General features: G+C 43.2%; 1 protein-coding gene across 31 annotated transcripts in view; it reads left to right on the forward strand.

Moving 5' to 3' along the window:
• Positions 1 to 583: 583 nt before the first annotated feature.
• Positions 584 to 19,025, forward strand: part of MAP2 (microtubule associated protein 2) — a 232,167-nt gene continuing 213,725 nt past the window's right edge. For all 31 annotated transcript variants that reach the window (XM_081015216.1, XM_081015194.1, XM_081015197.1 and 28 more), the window contains exons 1-2: positions 584 to 635; positions 18,353 to 18,423. The gene's annotated coding sequence lies outside the window, so the exon portion shown is untranslated. The remainder of the gene's footprint in view (positions 636 to 18,352; positions 18,424 to 19,025) is intronic.

Here is a 19,025-nt window from a genome sequence, read left to right on the forward strand (position 1 = left end):
GCTTGCAAGGTTTCCTTCTGAACTAAAAGTCATATTATGTGGGCTCTACAACAATGCATAGGATTTTGTACAGTAAGCCTGCAACTTACATTTTTCAGTAAGTAAGCCTGCAACTTTTTTTCCTGGACGCCAAGCCCCGCTGAATGTGCACAAGTTAAATGCACATAGGTTGTGGGCTTATTGTAAAGCAGTTTTTCATGGTTGAGAGAACAGAAATGCTCTAGGGAGGAGCAGGACTGTAGTCCTTGCCATATCCAATATACCACAGGTACTATATTACTTTGGCATGATTATTCTGCTTATCTGTTAGCATTGAGTAAAAAGGCCTTCTGGACTATACCTTTTAAAGATGTAGAGGGGCATTGTTTCTTGTCTGGTATTACAATTTACCTCTGTTTTATGAAATTATATTCGTTTGGTCAGTGTCATATAGAGCGCAGTATAACACTGGTCCCCCCCCCCAAGTATAGTCTTTGCTACGTTTTGCCTTTATCACTTAAATGCAGGCACAGCATGTCTGAAAACTGGACCAAATGAGTATTTTCAGTTTCTAACTTTAATTAAGGTTCCCTCTCTTTCTTTTAGACTGTAGAAAACCTGCCGAGGTATTCACTGGCTGGCAAATCTACCCAAAGGTAGGTATCTTTTTTGAGATGGTCTAAGCGCCATCACCGTGCAGTGTAAAAATATTCTATGGAGGTCTGATTGATCTGGAACATGTTCCTTATTAGAAAGCTCTGATCTCTATGCTACCAAAGAGAGAGAAAGAACTTAATAGATTCCTTCTAAGAATGTATCAGGTGAGGATGCAGGTGGGGGATTGCATATTGAACCCTTCAATCCTGTGCATGCTTACTCAGAAGTCAGTCCCCCTGTGTTTAGTGGGACATGCTATCAGACAAGTGTACCTAGGATTGCATCCTAAATATTCTGCCACATCAAAAAGTCCCTGCCCATAAGTAAGGCACAAGAATGTCTAGCCTAGGCTTCTGCCTGAGGTGCTATTTAGTGTATGTTTGTAATAATAATAATAATAATAATAATAATAATAATAATAATAATATTTTTTTATTTATACCCCGCCCTCCCCAGCCAAGGCCGGGCTCAGAGCGGCTTACAAGCAATAATAAAAACAAGTTAAATGATTACAACTTAAAAACAACATTAAAATACAACATTAAAATATTACAACATTAAAATAAAATGTAGCCTCAACGCAGGAGGAGAAGGAAAGAAAAAAAGAAAGAGAGGGAGGGAATCAAATTGGCTCCAAGCCAAAGGCCAGGCGGAACAACTCTGTCTTACAGGCCCTGCGGAAAGAAATCAGATCCTGCAGGGCCCTGGTCTCATGAGACAGAGCGTTCCACCAGGCCGGAGCCAGAGTTGAAAAGGCCCTGGCTCTGGTTGAAGCCAATCTAACTTCCTTAGGGCCCGGGACCACTAGGGTGTTGCTATTTATGGACCTTGAGGCTCTCCGTGGGGCATACCGGGAGAGGCGGTCTCGTAGGTACGAGGGTCCTAGGCCGTGAAGGGCTTTAAAGGTCAAAAGCAGACCTTAAATCTGACCCTGTACTCCACCGGGAGCCAGTGCAGTTTGAAAAGCACTGGGTGAATATGCTCCCATGGCAGAGACCCCGTGAGGAGCCTCGCTGCAGCATTCTGCACCCGCTGGAGTTTCTGGGACAGCTTCAAGGGCAGCCCCGCGTGGAGTGAATTACAGTAGTCAAGCCTGGAGATGACCATCGCATGGATCACTGTGGCCAGGTCGGGGCGGGAAAGGTAAGGGACCAACTGCTTGATGCGGCGAAGGTGGAAAAATGTCGCCTTGGCTGTTGCTGTAACTTGCGCCTCCATGGAAAGAGAGGCATCAAGGATTACACCCTTAACGGAAGGCAATGGCACTATTGGGCCCCCGCAAGAGAAGGGAGTTGGTTCCTTATCCCCATGCCATCCTGACCCAAGCATAAGTGCCAACATAAAATCCCCTCATTTGATTTTGCAGTTTCATAAGGACCATGCCACGAGCTTCTGAATTCAACAAACAAAAAGAACACACACACACTCTCTCTCTGTATAAAATGCTGAACTTATCGTTGACTCAGACTAAGTGTGGGTGGGTTTTGGAATGGGGCACAAACTCCAAAGAAAACAAAACTCCCACAGTGAGTTTGCTGATTTATTTATTTATTTACAGATACGTTTGCTTTCAGAGAGACCTTATTTTACTCCCATCTTCCGTTAAATACATTAAAAAGCTGGGTACGCTGAGTCAAATGCTGTAGCTTGAGTCCAAAACACAGCATTTTGCTCTCTTACCATTTATCAGATTTGGGTGAACAGCTGCCAAGAACGTTTTCCAGCAAAAGGAGCTGGTAGACATTCTGTCAGCTATGAGACAGGATGGATTTGTTCAGGGTTCTGACCTTTTCTTGGTCCAATTTTATGCTGAAGCTTATTTGAGAATACATTAATGAGAATCAGAAGCTCTATTAGAATCATAGAATCATAGAGTTGGAAGAGACCACAAGGGCCATCGAGTCCAACCCCCTGCCAAGCAGGAAACACCATCAGAGCACTCCTGACATATGGTTGTCAAGCCTCTGCTTAAAGACCTCCAAAGAAGGAGACTCCACCACACTCCTTGGCAGCAAATCCCACTGTCGAACAGCTCTTACTGTCAGGAAGTTCTTCCTAATGTTTAGGTGGAATCTTCTTTCTTGTAGTTTGGATCCATTGCTCCGTGTCCGCTTCTCTGGAGCAGCAGAAAACAACCTTTCTCCCTCCTCTACAAACTTGTTGATCTCAGCTTAGTATTTTTGGCACAAATTTCAACTGCATTACTGGCGCACCTGAATCATATAATCAGACATCCTTTTTTAGGAGGTAGAATGACTCAAGCTGACAGCATCTCATTGTGCAAGATAGGCTTGGATCAGTTTAGCTGCCACTGTAGCAAATATTTGAATGTGTGAAACATGGCGGTGCTGTGAGTACATTGCTCCCCTGCATTCATTCATTACACCAGGCTGAAGGTTGGAGCAAATTGGAGTAATGAAAATACCTTGGGGTATATGTTAAAGTTATACTGGTATCTGTTGGGATTAGGAGGATCATAGCTTTCCCATTTCCTGGGACCTTGTTTTCCTTTTGATTATTATGTAAGCTTTGGAAGCGATTCTGTGGAACATGTATGTGGGTCGCAGATGAGCAGATACTCAGCTTGCATTTCTTTGGCAACTTGATATCTGTGTATTGTTCAGTGGAATATTTTCCTCCTATCTAGCGTAGGGGCTTTGTTCCTTTACACGAGTAGGCAGGCACTTGTGCAGTGGTAAGTGGATGGTTCTAAGTTCTTCTGCCATGGTTGTACAGCGATTGCAGGAGCACTGTGGTTTATGCAGTGTGCGTGGCTGAAGCTGGAAAATCCCCGGCTTGTTAACAGGCATCTTCTGCAAGTGGCAGAGGGTTGTGTGCTGCAGAGGTCAGCTGCAGAGGTCAGAGGCAAAACCCAGATATCTGTTGTTACTTTTTGATAAAGGCCTATCCCCTTAAGGTAGACTAGGGGTAAACACTCTATAAGCATGATGTCAACTAGAGTGACAGGATGTCAAAATAATAACAAAAATTAAGATATACAACCACTTGATTATATTTTTGCTCTAAATATTTGTTTCTCACTTCCCTCTGGAAGAAAAGCAAAGTGTGTGTGTGATTTTTGACCTGTCATTGAATTTTTAACCAAGTGCATAGACTTCTCAAGGCAACTCGAGGCCCATTAATGGTGTGTCCTCTCTGTCCTGCTAGCTAGCTTTTGGTCTGCCTGTGGGAAATACAAATAGATACAGATTTTCACACTGGATGAGTTTATTGGGGAGACGTCAGGTTTTTCATTTTGTCATGTTATCAAGCCTCCCAGTATGCAATTCACACATAAGAAGTTGGATAACATGAGAAGAAGACAGGTTTGTGTGGGAAAGGGGTTTGCAGTTAACTGCTGCAGTAAACATTATGCGTTCCTTCCAAAAGGACTTTTATAAATGTTTCACAAAGAGATATTGAAAGAGTTGGAGATACTAAATTAGTAAAATACTAATAACACAAATGTAAAATGTTAAAAAGAATTCTGTTGTCTAGATTTTTAAATATCAGTTCAATGCAGAAAATGATTTAAGCATCAAACAACTTTCTCATTGCCATTCTCGTTGTACTTAGAATGTTCTTACAGGGTTCAGATGTGGGTGCCTGCTTTCCCCTCAAAAACTCCTGCCACCCCCTTTGCCTTTTAAAGGCTCACATTTTATGAAGCCAGGATCCATTCAAGTCCCCTTCTTTCCATCTCTAGAAGTTGTCATGATGAGCAGTTTAAGCCCTCTTCAGACATTGACCCATGTCAGGCCAGTTTCTGAAGGGATTGTGGTGCTATTTTTGTAGAAAAAGAGGTGCCAAAATGCCTCCTTCATTCTCTTAGAATGGCAATGGTACCCACCTGAGAGGTGCCAGAACTGAGTTCTGGCAAGTTCTGGTTGGGGGGAAAAGCCTTGAGCATATCCAAATATGGGTCTTCTTTTACCCTCTGTTTTGGTTATCTGTTTCCTCTTTTCTGGTAAGGCATAAGCAGCCACCCCACAATTGCATGAATAATGTGGGGCCATATTTAGCCCTCAGACACTGAACTTTGGAAAACCATGTTTCAGGTAATCTGCAGATACTGCAACAGCAAGAAGAATTCATGCAGGGCAGGATTCAGCCACGCTGCTGCATGTGTGGAATACTGTCTGCTCGTGCAACAGGACTCCCCCCTCCCCATGCGCCTCCCATTCTCCCTCAATCTGCTCTGGAGGGCTGCAAGAGTGGACCTCATTCTGTGTATGCATATCCTACTCGGCTCTGCACTGAATTCCACTCATGTTTCATACATTTCTCAGATGCATGGATGGACTAGAGTATCAAAACATTCTTACTGAAGAACCTTGTAATATATGAAATCTCACAAATCATTATTACCTTGGCTCAGAAGCACCTCTTCTGCTTTGCTGATTATATTATAAATAAAGAAGCAGGTGTGATGTAAGTGTTCTTCTTATTTTTAATGTCCCTATATAACCTTTAAGCTTCAGAATTTGCCAGTCCTTAGAGGCAACTTCAGATTACACACAGAGACATAGAATCCAGTAGTCAGGGAAAATACTGTAGTTGCTAATCCCACCGCAGATGCTAATCCCACCGCAGAGATATTTTGCCGTGCTGCCAGTTCCATCTGTTCAGGAGGTGTATCAAGGGCTGCCTATGGCATGGCCTTTGGGGTTGTGGCAATTATTGGGGTTGTGGCAATTATTCTCCTCTCCCGTAGAATACGACCCATTTCTCCACTGAAGGCAAGTGATAGCTGTTTTATTTTGTCAAGCTGTTGCCGTTAAGAGTAGAAGAATGAACCTGAAATAGCTGTTGGTCTAAGATGACTTTTGAGTGTCTTCAAATTGTACTTTTAATGTATTTTAAGACTAGTGCAGCCCAAGAGGTTATCATCTTGAGAGTGCATTGCAATGTATTTTGCATCCTTCATCGCCTTGGGAGTAGGGCATGGTTGACTTTCAGATACAGAATGATTAAATATCCATCCTGATTTTCATTTAGCTTTCATTGTTTGATGGAAACATTGTTGTGCACTGTGGTTTTACAGCATTCATGGATTCCTTGAAAGCAAGCTGATGTTTCAACTTGAAATGTATCACTGTGTTCACAAAATGCACAACTTTATTTATTTGGAGTATATCCTCCACACCCCACACCCCGCCAAAAAGAAAATTTAAAAATCCTATGGATGGCCATGCTATCATTCTAATATTTCAGTGAAGCTGGATGGTACCATATAATTTGCATTGTCATTTCCCCTTTGAAAGTGGATGCAGAGGTTGAACTGGTATTTAACCTTGGCATGTAGGATTGAGTACCAGTATGTGATATCTCAATATTCACTGAAGTTACTCTGTTGCAAATCAACGAAGCAACATACAGAATGCTAAATTAATGAGTTAATGCAATGACTACTCAACCAGGTTATAATTAACCGAAAATTAAATTGTCAGGTAATTTGAAGTTTTGTGGGGTTTTTTTTGGAAAAATTATGTTTTGCCTCTCAGGGACCTCAGAGCAGCTGCCAAGTCTTATAACAGCCAAGGAAGCTGCATTGCACTCTGGTAGTGACTTCCCTCAGGATGCCATAAGCTCCAGAGCTGAGCAGTGATTTGGCCATTAGTCTCTGACTCCTAAATGCAATTCTTTAGCAACTTCGCTTTCCCTCAGGTCACATGGGGAGTCTGTGGTGAAACTCCAAAGCTAATTTTAATCCTTTGTGGCTTAGGGCTGAACAAGGTGTCTTGTGGAAATGTGGTGTAATTCACCTCCCTGAACAATTTTTTTGTGAAAAAAATATTAATAGGAAATACCTTTGTGAGGTGAGAGGAGAAAGAGTTCCTTGGCCATTCCTGATATGTGTTAAAGTGGTCCCCAGTTTTCACTCTCATAAGAAGCATGGAAATCTGCAAGGGAGCAGGTGGAGAGTGCAATGGGGTGGAGGACCAGGGATCCATAGAATCATAGAATCACAGAATCATAGAGTTGGAAGAGACCACAAGGGCCATCGAGTCCAACCCCCTGCCAAGCAGGAAACACCATCAGAGCACTCCTGACATATGGTTGTCAAGCCTCTGCTTAAAGACCTCCAAAGAAGGAGACTCCACCACACTCCTTGGCAGCAAATTCCACTGTCGAACAGCTCTTACTGTCAGGAAGTTCTTCCTAATGTTTAGGTGGAATCTTCTTTCTTGTAGTTTGGATCCATTGCTCCGTGTCCGCTTCTCTGGAGCAGCAGAAAACAACCTTTCTCCCTCCTCTATGTGACATCCTTTTATATATTTGAACATGGCTATCATATCACCCCTTAACCTCCTCTTCTCCAGGCTAAACATGCCCAGCTCCCTTAGCCGTTCCTCATAAGGCATCGTTTCCAGGCCTTTGACCATTTTGGTTGCCCTCCTCTCGACACGTTCCAGTTTGTCAGTGTCCTTCTTGAACTGTGGATCCAGGATGAGATAAGCCTTCCCCCCCACCTACATGTTGTTTGCTCCCATAGTTGCTTTCTAGAAGGTAGAGGTTGTTGGTGAGTTACAAGGAGTCATCTTCTTGCAATATTTTCTTCGGTTTTGAGTTGCAAAATATTTCACAGTGATTGCTTAATTTTGCCTTTCCTTTTAACAGCCTGTAAAATGTACAGTGGTACCTCGGGTTACATACGCTTCAGGTTACATACGCTTCAGGTTACAGACTCCGCTAACCCAGAAATAGGACCTCGGGTTAAGAACTTTGCTTCAGGATGAGAACAGAAATCGCGCGGCGGTGGCATGGCAGCAGCGGGAGGCCCCATTAGCTAAAGTGGTGCTTCAGGTTAAGAACAGTTTAAAGTTAAGAACGGACCTCCGGAAGAATTAAGTATGTAACCACTGTACCACTGTACTTTGGAAAAATAAAACTAGTTCAAAATTCAGCACTTTTAATACTGCAGTAAATGTTCTGCTCCCATTTGGCCCATGTTATTTTGTTAGCCTGTTGCCATATCTGTTCCTGCATTTCTCACCGGAATATGCAAAATGTTCTGGTTGGAATATGGAAAATGTTGGCTTTCCCCCATGCCCCTCTTTTGTAACCTTTCATAGTGAAGACCACTTGAAGGAGATTTTTCAGAGTCACTCCACTCAATGTTTTATTACCAAGCTGAATTCCTAGGATACTTTTTCTTTCCTGTGCCATTTCATTTCTCAGATGAAAAATGGGACAGCGCGTGTACGTTTAAGGATGTTAACAGTGTTTTTTGCCTACATTCTGCCACTGGCCTAAGAAAGCTTTCCACGCTCCTCCATCTATCTTGAGCACCCACATTCTCCTGCTGCAGGGCCTGAGCTTCTGCCTTTTCACCCAGCCCAGACTTTGCTGGGGTTGCTCTGGACATGAGACCTGTAGAAGTACTCTTAACAGGGAAGCTTGCATGAACGTGGAAAGTCCTCACTATCGAAAGGTCCTGATGATTTTTCAGGAAATCTGAAGTAATCCATGACAAGTCTGGCTTGGATGCCTTTTGAGTTCCTCTTTTCCTTGCATGTAAAGGATACTCCGTGAAACATTTTTAGAAAGTTTTCCCCCCATTATCCTGCTTTGACTTCCAAATATAGTATCATTTGATGAAATGGCTTCTAAAGTTTGAAATAAAGCCATGAAAAGTGGTTTTTTTAGGGCTTCAAATTTTATTCAGCTTCAAGCAAAGAATGAGTCACCTCACACTTTACATTGATTAGTTATTAGTGGGGAATCAACTTTAATCCCAGAGGCTAAGAGTGAAGGGTTGGTGTTTTTATTTTATAAAGCTGTTCTTGACTGGTTGAGAGCCTTCATTTTCTTTATCATGGGACCTAGTTGAGGATTGCTCATGCAACAAGCACTCAGTGAAGGCTGTTTCCCCTTCAGCTAGATTTCCCCCTGGGCATTCTTGTACAGAAAATGATCTGAATACATAAGAAAATTTCAACTCAAAATACAGATGCTGGTAAGAGCATAAAGAAGGATGAAGAATAATAAATCACTTTTCTGCCCTTTCAAGACTAAAAGGTCCCAAAACATTTTCTATCAGTTTCTTGTGCTGTCATTTATATATTATTCTTACTTAAGAGAAGAAAGAGAGAGAGTTTTATTTATAAAGTTAGAATAAATAAAATCACAGCATCTAAGTATAGATTTTTAAAGTAGCACCAAGGATTTAGTAAGCTTAGAAGGATGGTGTGGTGTTAATTAGCTGTGAAACTAATGGAGGGTTAGTAGTAGTGAATATTGTGGCTGTTAGTCTTGCACTTTGACAAAAGCTGGACAGGGGGTGCTCTTCCTTAGGAAAAAACTTTTCCTTCCTAATTTTGGCTAATGCTCTTTGCCTTACACTCTGTGGGTTGATGGGCCTTGATCAGATGAGAGGGAACTTAGGGGTATGCTGTACCTGCCACAGCAGCACCAAGTAGGTCCTCCCAGGAGACGCCTAGCTGTGTGTATTGTGAGCCTTCAACCAAACGTCAGGGTAACTTTGGAAGTTCCTCCTAAAGTGAAGAATCCAAGGAATGTCAAGGGTTACCAGCAAACAAAAAGTCCTGAAAAGAATGGTGATACTTACCACAGATGTTTTTTGCATGTCCTTTCCATTGTGTAAGCGAAGGGCAAAGTTAGGTGCCCTACCATTGTGGGGCTTGGATTTTAGCACTCCCCTGTCAGATCAATACTAAATATCACTATGCCCAGAACTTGACATGCTTCCTGAGTGCTGTGGCTCGTAGAACTGGACTGGTCAGCAGAGAGTTTCCTTCAAATGAGTAAACAAAACAAACATTTTATCTACCTTTGGAGAGCACCGTTGATGAATGCTTTACAGCCCAATTTTGGTAATAGTATTTAATATGCATTAGGTACTACTGAGATGTACTACAAAATGAAAACCCCTCCCAAAGGGGATGATAAAATAATCACATTTTTTCCAATCCAGATACTCTGTTAATTTATATCTAGATACCCTCACTTAAGTTTCCAAACTACAGGTAACAGATTACTTTCCCCTGAGGAGATGGTTAATTATATACTACACATAGTATGTAATTAAAGGATGAGTTCTACCCCCTGTGCAAGATTAAAGACTGTATACTGATAAGCAAAGCATTTGATTTTATGCGTATTTATGATCATTCCACATTAAAAAGATGCACAATGACATTCATTCTTTTGAAGGAAAGTAGTTAGTCAAGATTTAATCAGGAAGTAGCATATTTGTAACCTGAAAGATGAATAAATCCTTCTCACAGCCATGAAACTGCTACCTGAAGAGTTAAGGACAGATGACCGATTTAAGAATCAAGGACAGAACATCCTTTGTAGAATTAAGGTACTTAAGCTTTGGATTTGCTTCACTGGAGCACTTTTGAGGAACAGAGTCTCAGAATTTTTAGGCAGATTTTCTAATGGTGAAATTTGCAGAGCAAAGCTCTGCCTATTAAGAGCTGGTGTTTCACTATTGCTCCACCTTGTCAGCACTGTCTCAATTTGATCTGACGGGCAAGAGATTAACAAACTTTGCAGCCTAATAATGTTTAACAGGAGATAACAGAAATTGAACTAGAACTCCTCAGCTAAGGCGGGTTTTCAAAAACTCTTTGTGACTCCTGGAGATGTGACTCCTGGAGATGTTCCCATGAAAAAAGAAAGCAGAGAGAGAAGATAATGTTTGAGCAGACCCCAAGGTAAAACAATATCGAGCACATTATATTTGCATGGAAAAACTTTATCCACAGGATAATTTTGCCCTATGTCCTCAGCGTCTATAGGTGGATCTCATTTACTTCAAAAGAGATAAGATTTTTTTAAAATGGGAGGGGCATACACTGAATCAGAATATCTTGCAGCCATGTGAAAATATATTTAGGGGTAGAGGTGTGTGGTTTACAGCAGAGATGAGTGCCACAGCCCCATGGCCACCTTTGACTGGACTTAACCATCCAGGGGTCCTTTACCTTCACAGCAGTCAGCCTCCATAATAAGAGTATTATAAGAAAATAGAGCACTTTCCAGTTTACTAGATTTTTGTATTTCCCTTGCCAAAGAACCGAGTACAATTTGAATCACATTCAAATGTGAATTTGAATTTGTATTTTATTTGTATATTAATTAAAATACAATTTATCTCCTTAAAAAAAAAGACTCCCAAAGTGGCTAGCAATCAAGTTAAAATCCACAATAAAACATCAAGATACATAAAATAGTAAACAGAAAAGAGAAGAAACCATGAGAAGATCAGCACAGCAAGTAAACTATCATCAGATCAGTTAACTTCGAGGTCAGCAGTTTCGTTAACCCCCAAACTGGTCTGAACATGGCTTAACTGGATGGTGGAAGGCCAGTAATGTTGGGGGCAAGGAGACCATTACACAATTGTGGCTCTATGACCCAAAAAAGTCCCATCTTACTTGCTGTACTTCAGATGATGGAGGAAACAGAGAAAGGGCTTAAATTACATGTTCAGATCAGTACTTGTGCATGAAGATGGTCCTTGAGATATCATAGTTCTACACTGGTTAGGGTACTCGGAGATTAAACCTGGACTTTGAATTGAGCCTGGAAGCCAGTGGGTAACCAATGAAATAAGACTGGATAAAAGTGGCGGGAGGTGCCTCTTGCTGGAGTCCCGTACAAAGCATAGGCACACATCCAAAAGACATGTGCACAATATGAAGCGTATTAGCAGAGTCAGCGAAAGCAAAATTGTGTAGGAATTGTGGCATCAAGTATTTTATTATTTACAGCAAAAGAAACAAAAGAAACGCATTTTGCGTGAGCTCCTTCTCACACATCCTCTCTAGCCCTTAGCTGGACAGAGAGCAAAAGTGGAAGTTTGTCAGCTCACACACACAGTGATAAGAAATGAAATCACCTGATCACGTGACCCTCTGCAACAGTGGCAGTGGAAAATGCTAACAAAAAGTTCTCCATACACCTTGTCCTAGTCCATACTGACTTCAGCATAACTATACATCATTGGAAAATTCATATACAGCACGTTACAGCTGCCCCAGCTGGATGCGACTGAGGCAGGGCTGGCTAACTTGTGACCTTCTAGATGTTGTTGAACTCCCACCAGACCCAACAAGCATGGCCAATGGCCAGGGATGATGGGAGCTGTAGTTCAGCAACACCTGGAGGGCCATAGGTTCCGCTCCCTGCACTATGTATGGAATGAATGAGAGGTCCATTTTTTCAAGGTAAGTCTTCAGCAGGTGAACCAACCTAAGCTGCTAAGAGGCACTCTATAGTCTTACATGAGCTTCTGGATGCAGTGATGGATCCTGGAGCACACACAAGCTCTGACCCTGATCTTTATGGTGCAACACCAACCCAAACAGGTTGGACACCCTAAAACTTATTAGTGTTCCTTCTGTTTTCCTTCATATTTTGTAAAAACAACAACAAACAGAACACCTTCTGAAAGAGTTAACAAAGATATCTTGGAGATACGTGTGCGACATTCAGTGTAACATTTTCTGGCTTCAAACCATTGGGAATAAGCATGATACAACCTTTCTCCATGAGTGTGTCCATTCAGGTGTTAAATACAGCAAATAGAATAAAAATTAATTCCCCTCCAGTTGCTGTACAGTATGTTGCACATACTGTCACTGAGTCATCCACTAAGATTTCTGGTTCCTTTTTCTGCCAGGTTCCCTCCCCTGCTGCCAAATTTTCATCAGTTTACATTTGCGTACGTTGACTTCTGTTAAATCCTGTGGATGCAGAAGCAAAATGTGTGTTTGGGGAGAACAAAAGGGAGAGGTAGAGTAGGCAACATATTAGAACTAGTATTCTGTCCATTGCTTCTATCACTGATTGATTGTGTGTCTCACGGTTTTCACAAAATGCCACAGAGTCTCCCACGAGGAAAAAAAAAGATACAATCTGCTGCATGATACTGAATTTACTCTTATTACTGAAAAAAATGTGCAAGCTTTTCTCTTAAACAAAGTTGATGTTTGCTCCCTTTTAAGAAAGAGGTCTATACCTTTTAATCTCCTGAATGTGAGAAACAGCAATGTATCAAACAAGAAAGTAGCCAGACTTTTAAATTAGTGCTGTACCTGATAATTAACATTTAATGTACCGTATTTTTCGTCCTATAGGGCGCACCGGCCCATAGGACGCACCTCTTTTTTTGGGGGGGGGAATGAATAACACAAATTTATCCCCCCCCCCAGCCGCGGCTGCCGCCCCAAGCCTTGCGCACACCTGCCCGAAGCACGGGGCACCCTCCGGAGGGCTCCGCGTGCTTCGGGCTGCAGGCTGCCGCCCCAAGCCTCGCACGCCCGTCGGGACCTCCCGCTGGGCGCGCAAGGCTTACGGACACTCGCTCGAAGCACTGGGAGCCCTCCGGAGGGCTCCGCGTGCTTCGTGCGACAGGCTGCCGCCCCAAGCCTCACGCGCCCGGCGGGACCTCCCACCAGGTGCGCAAGGCTTGCGGACACTCGCCCAAAGCACAGGGAGCCCTACGGAGGCCTTGCCTGCTTCGGGCGGCAGGCTGCCGCCCCAAGCCTCGCGCGCCCGGCGGGAGGGCTTCCCATGCTTTGTGCGACAGGCTGCCGCCCCAAGCCTTGCGCGCCCGGCGGGACCTCCCGCCGGGCGCAGAAGGAATGCGGACACTCGCCCGAAGCACGAGGAGCCCTCCGGAGGGCTCCGCGTGCTTCGTGCGACAGGCTGCCGCCCCAAGCCTCGCGCGCCCGGCAGGACTTCCCACCGGGCGCGCGAGGCTTGCGGACACTCGCCCGAAGCACAGGGAGCCCTCCGGAGGGCTCCGCCTGCTTCGGGCGGCAGGCTGCCGCCCAAGCCTCGCGCGCCCGGCGGGACCTCCTGCCGGGCGCGCAAGGCTTACGGACACTCGCTCGAAGCACGGGGAGCCCTCCGGAGGGCTCCGCATGCTTCATGCGACAGGCTGCCGCCCCAAGCCTCGCGCGCCCGGCGGGACCTCCTGCCGGGCGCGCAAGGCTTGCGGACACTTGCCCGAAGCACAGGGAGCCCTCCGGAGGGCTCCCCATGCTTCAGGTGACAGGCTGCCGCCCCAAGCCAGGCGCGGAAGGCTTGCGGACACTCGCCCGGGCTGCAGGCTGCTGCCCGCAAGCCTTGTGAGCCCGCGGGAACTCCCGCCGGGCTTGCAAGGCTTGCGGATAGCTTCCTGAAGCCTGGAGAGCGAGAGGGGTCAGTGCGCACCCTTGCCTCTCGCTCTCCAGACTTCAGCAAAAGCCTACATTCGCCCCATAGGACGCACACACATTTCCCCTTCATTTTTGGAGGGGAAAAAGTGCATCCTATGGGGCGAAAAATACGGTATCTGCCTGGGTTTTCTTGTTCTTCAACTTCTTATTTGTTGGAGGGCAGAGGAACCAAGACTAATGCAGTAACAATGGTCTCTAATTACACAGCATGTGGTCCCTCTGGGATGCTTCTCCACCATGGGATTTATTATCTGTCTCACATGCATAAATAACAAGATGTAAATTATCCCCCAGTGTTAGTAATGGCACTCTGTAATTGTAGAAGAGCCAATTACATGGTGAAAATAATGCAGTGAAAAGGTGTAATGCAGCTTAATCTTATGCAGGTTTACTCAGAGGTAAGGCCCCACCAGCACCATACATTTAAAGCAGTATTACAGCATTTTGAATCCTGAGAAGTGAAATTTGTTAAGCGTGCTGAGAGTTGTTAGGAGGCCCCTATTCCCCTTGCAGAGCTACAGTTTCCAGCATGGTTTAAGAGTCAATCCCTCTTCCCAGGAAACTGGAAATTGTAGTTCTGTGTGGGGAACTCACCTTTTAGCATCCTTAACAAACAGCAGTTCCCATGATTCTTTGGCCATGAGTGTTTAATCTGGGATGATACTGTGTAACTGAGTAGTACAGACGGGGCCTAAATTTCATTGTGTCCCCAACAGAATGCTACACATTTTGCACACTCCGAGAAGGTAATTGCTACCCCTTATTCTGGTGAATTCCCAGTAGTGATGTATGGAAGTGAGAGTTGGACCATAAAGAAGACTGATCGCTGAAGAAGAAGAAGAAGAAGAAGAAGAAGAAGAAGAAGAAGAAGAAGAAGAGTTTAGATTTGATATCCTGCTTTATCACTACCCAAAGGAGTCTCAAAGCGGCTAACTTCTCCTTTCCCTTCCTCCCCCACAACAAACACTCTGTGAGGTGAGTGGGGCTGAGAGACTTCAAAGAAGTGTGACTAGCCCAAGGTCACCCAACAGCTGCATGTGGAGGAGCGGAGACGCGAACCTGGTTCACCAGATTATGAGTCTACCACTCTTAACCACTATACCACACTGGCTCTTCATTGAATTGATGCTTTTGAATTATGGTGCTGGAGGAGACTCTTGAGAGTCCCATGGACTGCAAGAAGATCAAACCTATCCATTCTTAAGGAAATCAGCCCTGAGTGCTCACTGGAAGGACAGATCCTGAAGCTGAGGCTCCAAGACTTTGGCCATCTCATGAGAAGAGAAGACTCCCTGGAAAAGACCCTGATGTTGGGAAAGATTGAGGGCACAAGGAGAAGGGGACGACAGAGGACGAGATGGTTGGACAGTGTTCTCGAAGCTACCAGCATGAGCTTGACCAAACTGCAGTAGGCAGTGGAAGACATGAGTGCCTGGTGTGCTCTGGTTCATGGGGTCATGAAGAGTCGGACATGACTAAACGACTAAACAACAACAACATGCTGGTGAATACAGGCATTCTGTTGAATACTATTGCTAATTTCTGTATTTCTGTTCTGTACTGAGAGAGATTCAAGGAGTGGCAATAGCATGGGACAATGGACAGGGTAATTCCATTGGCCAACAGTCCAGCCCACAACCTGTAGCACAATCCTTAAAGCTCTTTTAAATGGAGAGGTTTTCTTTTTAAAAAAGTTTTCCAAAATTGCTTGCTCTCTGCTTTTCAGTTATGATTGCCTTGGCAGTTGATATCTTCCTAATTCTTATTGTTTCCCAAGCCTACAGGAATGAAAGATTTGCTTTTCATTCATAGTGCCCATGTAAGATTCTTACAAACCTGCTTGTTAAATAGCTCCTAAGTCAGCATCTTATGTGGAAAGGAAATTATGTTTGTCTAGTGCATTTATAACCCCCCACCCCGCCTTCAAGTCTCAGCTAGGAACTTCATGCTCTTATTCAGATGCTAATATAAGCCATCTGCTTCTTTAACTGAGGCAGGCAACTAAGCCATGTGACCTCAGTTATTACCATTGCCCTCTTTCTGAGAACTCATTCGCTGTTAAACCCTGAACAATTATCAGCTGATTAGGATAATTTTAAAAGATTTTCAGAATCCTGGGGCAACCTACTTTCCCAAATCATGCATTGCTGAATGCACATTAGTTATAAAAAGGAAAGCAAATCTTTTTAAAGACAGAATTTCTATTTTAGTGCATTAGATTATTATACATTGCTTGTTACATAGAATGTAGATTCTATATTAGATCCCATTTGCAGAATTAGATTTACTGAATTTGAGGATACGTATACAAAATTATAGCTTCTTTTATGGCAAGTGAAGCTTGATCTGCCATTTTTAGCAATGCATTGTGATAAATGTGAACATTTCTCAGTTAAGGGCTACTTCACCCATTAGTTTCTTGTTAGCTGAGAGTGTTTGAATGGAAGAGCAAAATCTGGTATGCCTGTGTATGTTGTCAGGTATGAAAACTGTGCCATGTGTCTTTTGCTCTGGAGAGGAACCTTTCGTCAGATGAAGCACCTCCCCCTTTCCAAATAAGTTTAAGTTTATCCTCTTTTTAGATCAGTATGGTCCAAAACAAAACGTGGATATATATTCCTCTTTCTTGTCTACCCCACAGTTTTTTCCTTCTGCTTCCAGTTCCTTCTGGGACAGTTCCCATCTTTATGTCATTTTATAGAAACACTGTTAAATGAAAATGGTGTTCAGCCACCATGTGAAAAAAGCATGCACTACATCTTCTGTGTGGAATATCTGGCCCTTGAGCACAAGGCTGTTTGATGCTAAGCCGCACTCACTTGCCCTACACCTGAAGTCATATATAACATCAGGGCAGGAAAAGATGGCAAAGTGTGACTTACCCCTGTGCCTTTGCAAGACCAGCCATTAAGCTGATCAAATGAGCAGCAGGGCTTCCCAAGCACTGATGAACAACTGATTGCTGGCACTTGCAAATCCCTTACCTAATGTGTCTTCAAAATCCATTTGCAGGTGTGGTTTGGATTCAAATGATGCCTTCAGTCAGGGTCAGCCCCCCCTCTGTTTGCAAGCATGGTTTGAATCCAAACTGTCTGTAGACCTAGAAGGAAAATGCCTGTTTGCATGTACAGCCTGGAAACCAATCAGCTGATTGGCACTTCAAAGGAGCTTGCTCTCAGTGCAGATTGGCACAGAGAGTGAGACCTCTTGAAGCTGTCACCTGATGTCAGGTGATTGATAGGTCTAGTCTTTCTGTCAAAGTTGGCCTGTGTTGTGTGTGAGAGAGACTCCAGTGCGCCAGCTGGATTCAATTCACCACCCATCTACAACATCTGCTCTAACCAAAATACTTTTTCAGAATTTGAAATAATAATCCATCGATATTTCACAAAATGCAGACACCTAAGTTCAGAATTTTATTAATTAGCTTTTTTTTCATCCTTCCTTTCAGGGCAACCGTCCTCACAATACGATAAAGAACATGAAATTACAGTTAGAAAAAGAACATTTTAAGACTGTGAGATTTTACCACATCCGCACCACCATTTTACACAGGGAAGAATCCACAAAATATTGTGTTGGAAATAGTTATATTGCCTTACAGTGTACAGAAAATGATGTGGCCAGTTATACATATCTCTTAGCCAGTTTCTATAAGCCCTATCTTGATGTTGGGGGCCAATTGCCAGTTTTGATGCAGGACAGACATCCTGAGTCATAAATGTTTATATGTTGAAGGGGGTGGGGGAGGATTTAGCAGGTACAGCAACTGCATGTCTAAATCCTCTCATTTACATGGTCATTGAAGGTGCAAAAGAATCCCAGGTTTATATTGAGCCTGAGAATGTTAAAATGTTTCACTAAGCAGGATTTAAATATAAAAATTGTGGAAATTTCACTGCTTCCCCCTTTCCACTTGTTGATCACATTTCAGCAGATCCTTGTTGGAATCTCAGACATTACAAGCTTCCCCATGTAAATATATGCTAACACAGCTCATGCTCACCTTTTTGCATATACAGTGGTACCTCAGGTTACATACGCTTCAGGTTACAGACTCTGCTAACCCAGAAATAGTGCTTCAGGTTAAGAACTTTGCTTCAGGATGAGAACAGAAATCGTGCTTCGGCGCAGCAGCAGCGGGAGGCCCCATTAGCTAAAGTGGTGCTTCAGGTTAAGAACAGTTTCAGGTTAAGAACAGACCTCCGGAACGAATTAAGTACTTAACCCAAGGTACCACTGTATGTAAATTATCAGAAGAATTCCGTCTCTCTGGGAATTGTTGACTGAAATTTAAATACATAGGAACACACCATAAAGAAGCAGGAAAAAAGAAACAGATGTTTCCTATGAATTACAATTCTGTTTTGACATAACTGTGATTCGTTTTCTATTTGATGATTTTCTGACCATTATTTAAGCGGCTTAAAAATATTTTCTTTCCCTCAGATTTCAAGGGTTTATACCAATGTTGCTTTAACTTCACTTTCCCCCTTTTTTATGTCTCTCTTCTTCAGCTGGGTGAAGAGACTGGTGTCTTACATTGTCAACTAATCCAGAGGACAGTGTGCTTGTACACTACAACCAGGTCAGTGTGTTTGAGTTTCTGTAGTAAGGATGAAAGACGATTAACATATAATTATTTTTAACACTCCCTGATTCAGAAATCCCCAACAGTAGATAGGATTAGTAGCATGTAGTTTCTGGACAGAAACAGACTTAGAGTGCCCCCCCCCATAGGATAATGCAAAATGCATACATTTCCTTTTTATAAAAAATGATTTTTAATTTCAAGTAACAAACATACAAAACATACCCATACAAGGAAAACAGAGTACAGAAAAAGAAAGAAAAACAGTGACTGATGGTTGCAGTTTTAGATGTTCCAAGAAAAGCACTCAAATGAATATGTTTCTTCATAAGGTTCCTTGTGTTGGTGGACAGTGGAAACCATGTTTGGTTTTCTTAACAAAGTCAATAAAAGGTGTGAGTCTTTCCCCCTCCCCTCCCCCCCAGCCAGGGCATAATTAGTTTTATGAAATGGCTAATTTGTCCATAAGCATGATGTCCCATACTTGTGACATCCAGGCTTCAAAAAGATTTGCATTTAAATTTTCCTAAAAAAAAATTGCAATCTCTAATCTAGCTGCAGTTAATAAATGGAGGATGAAATCTTTGGTTAAGATTTCA

Source organism: Podarcis pityusensis (assembly GCF_964106645.2).
Source record: "Podarcis pityusensis genome assembly, chromosome: 1".
NCBI classification, from domain to species: Eukaryota; Metazoa; Chordata; class Lepidosauria; order Squamata; family Lacertidae; genus Podarcis; species Podarcis pityusensis.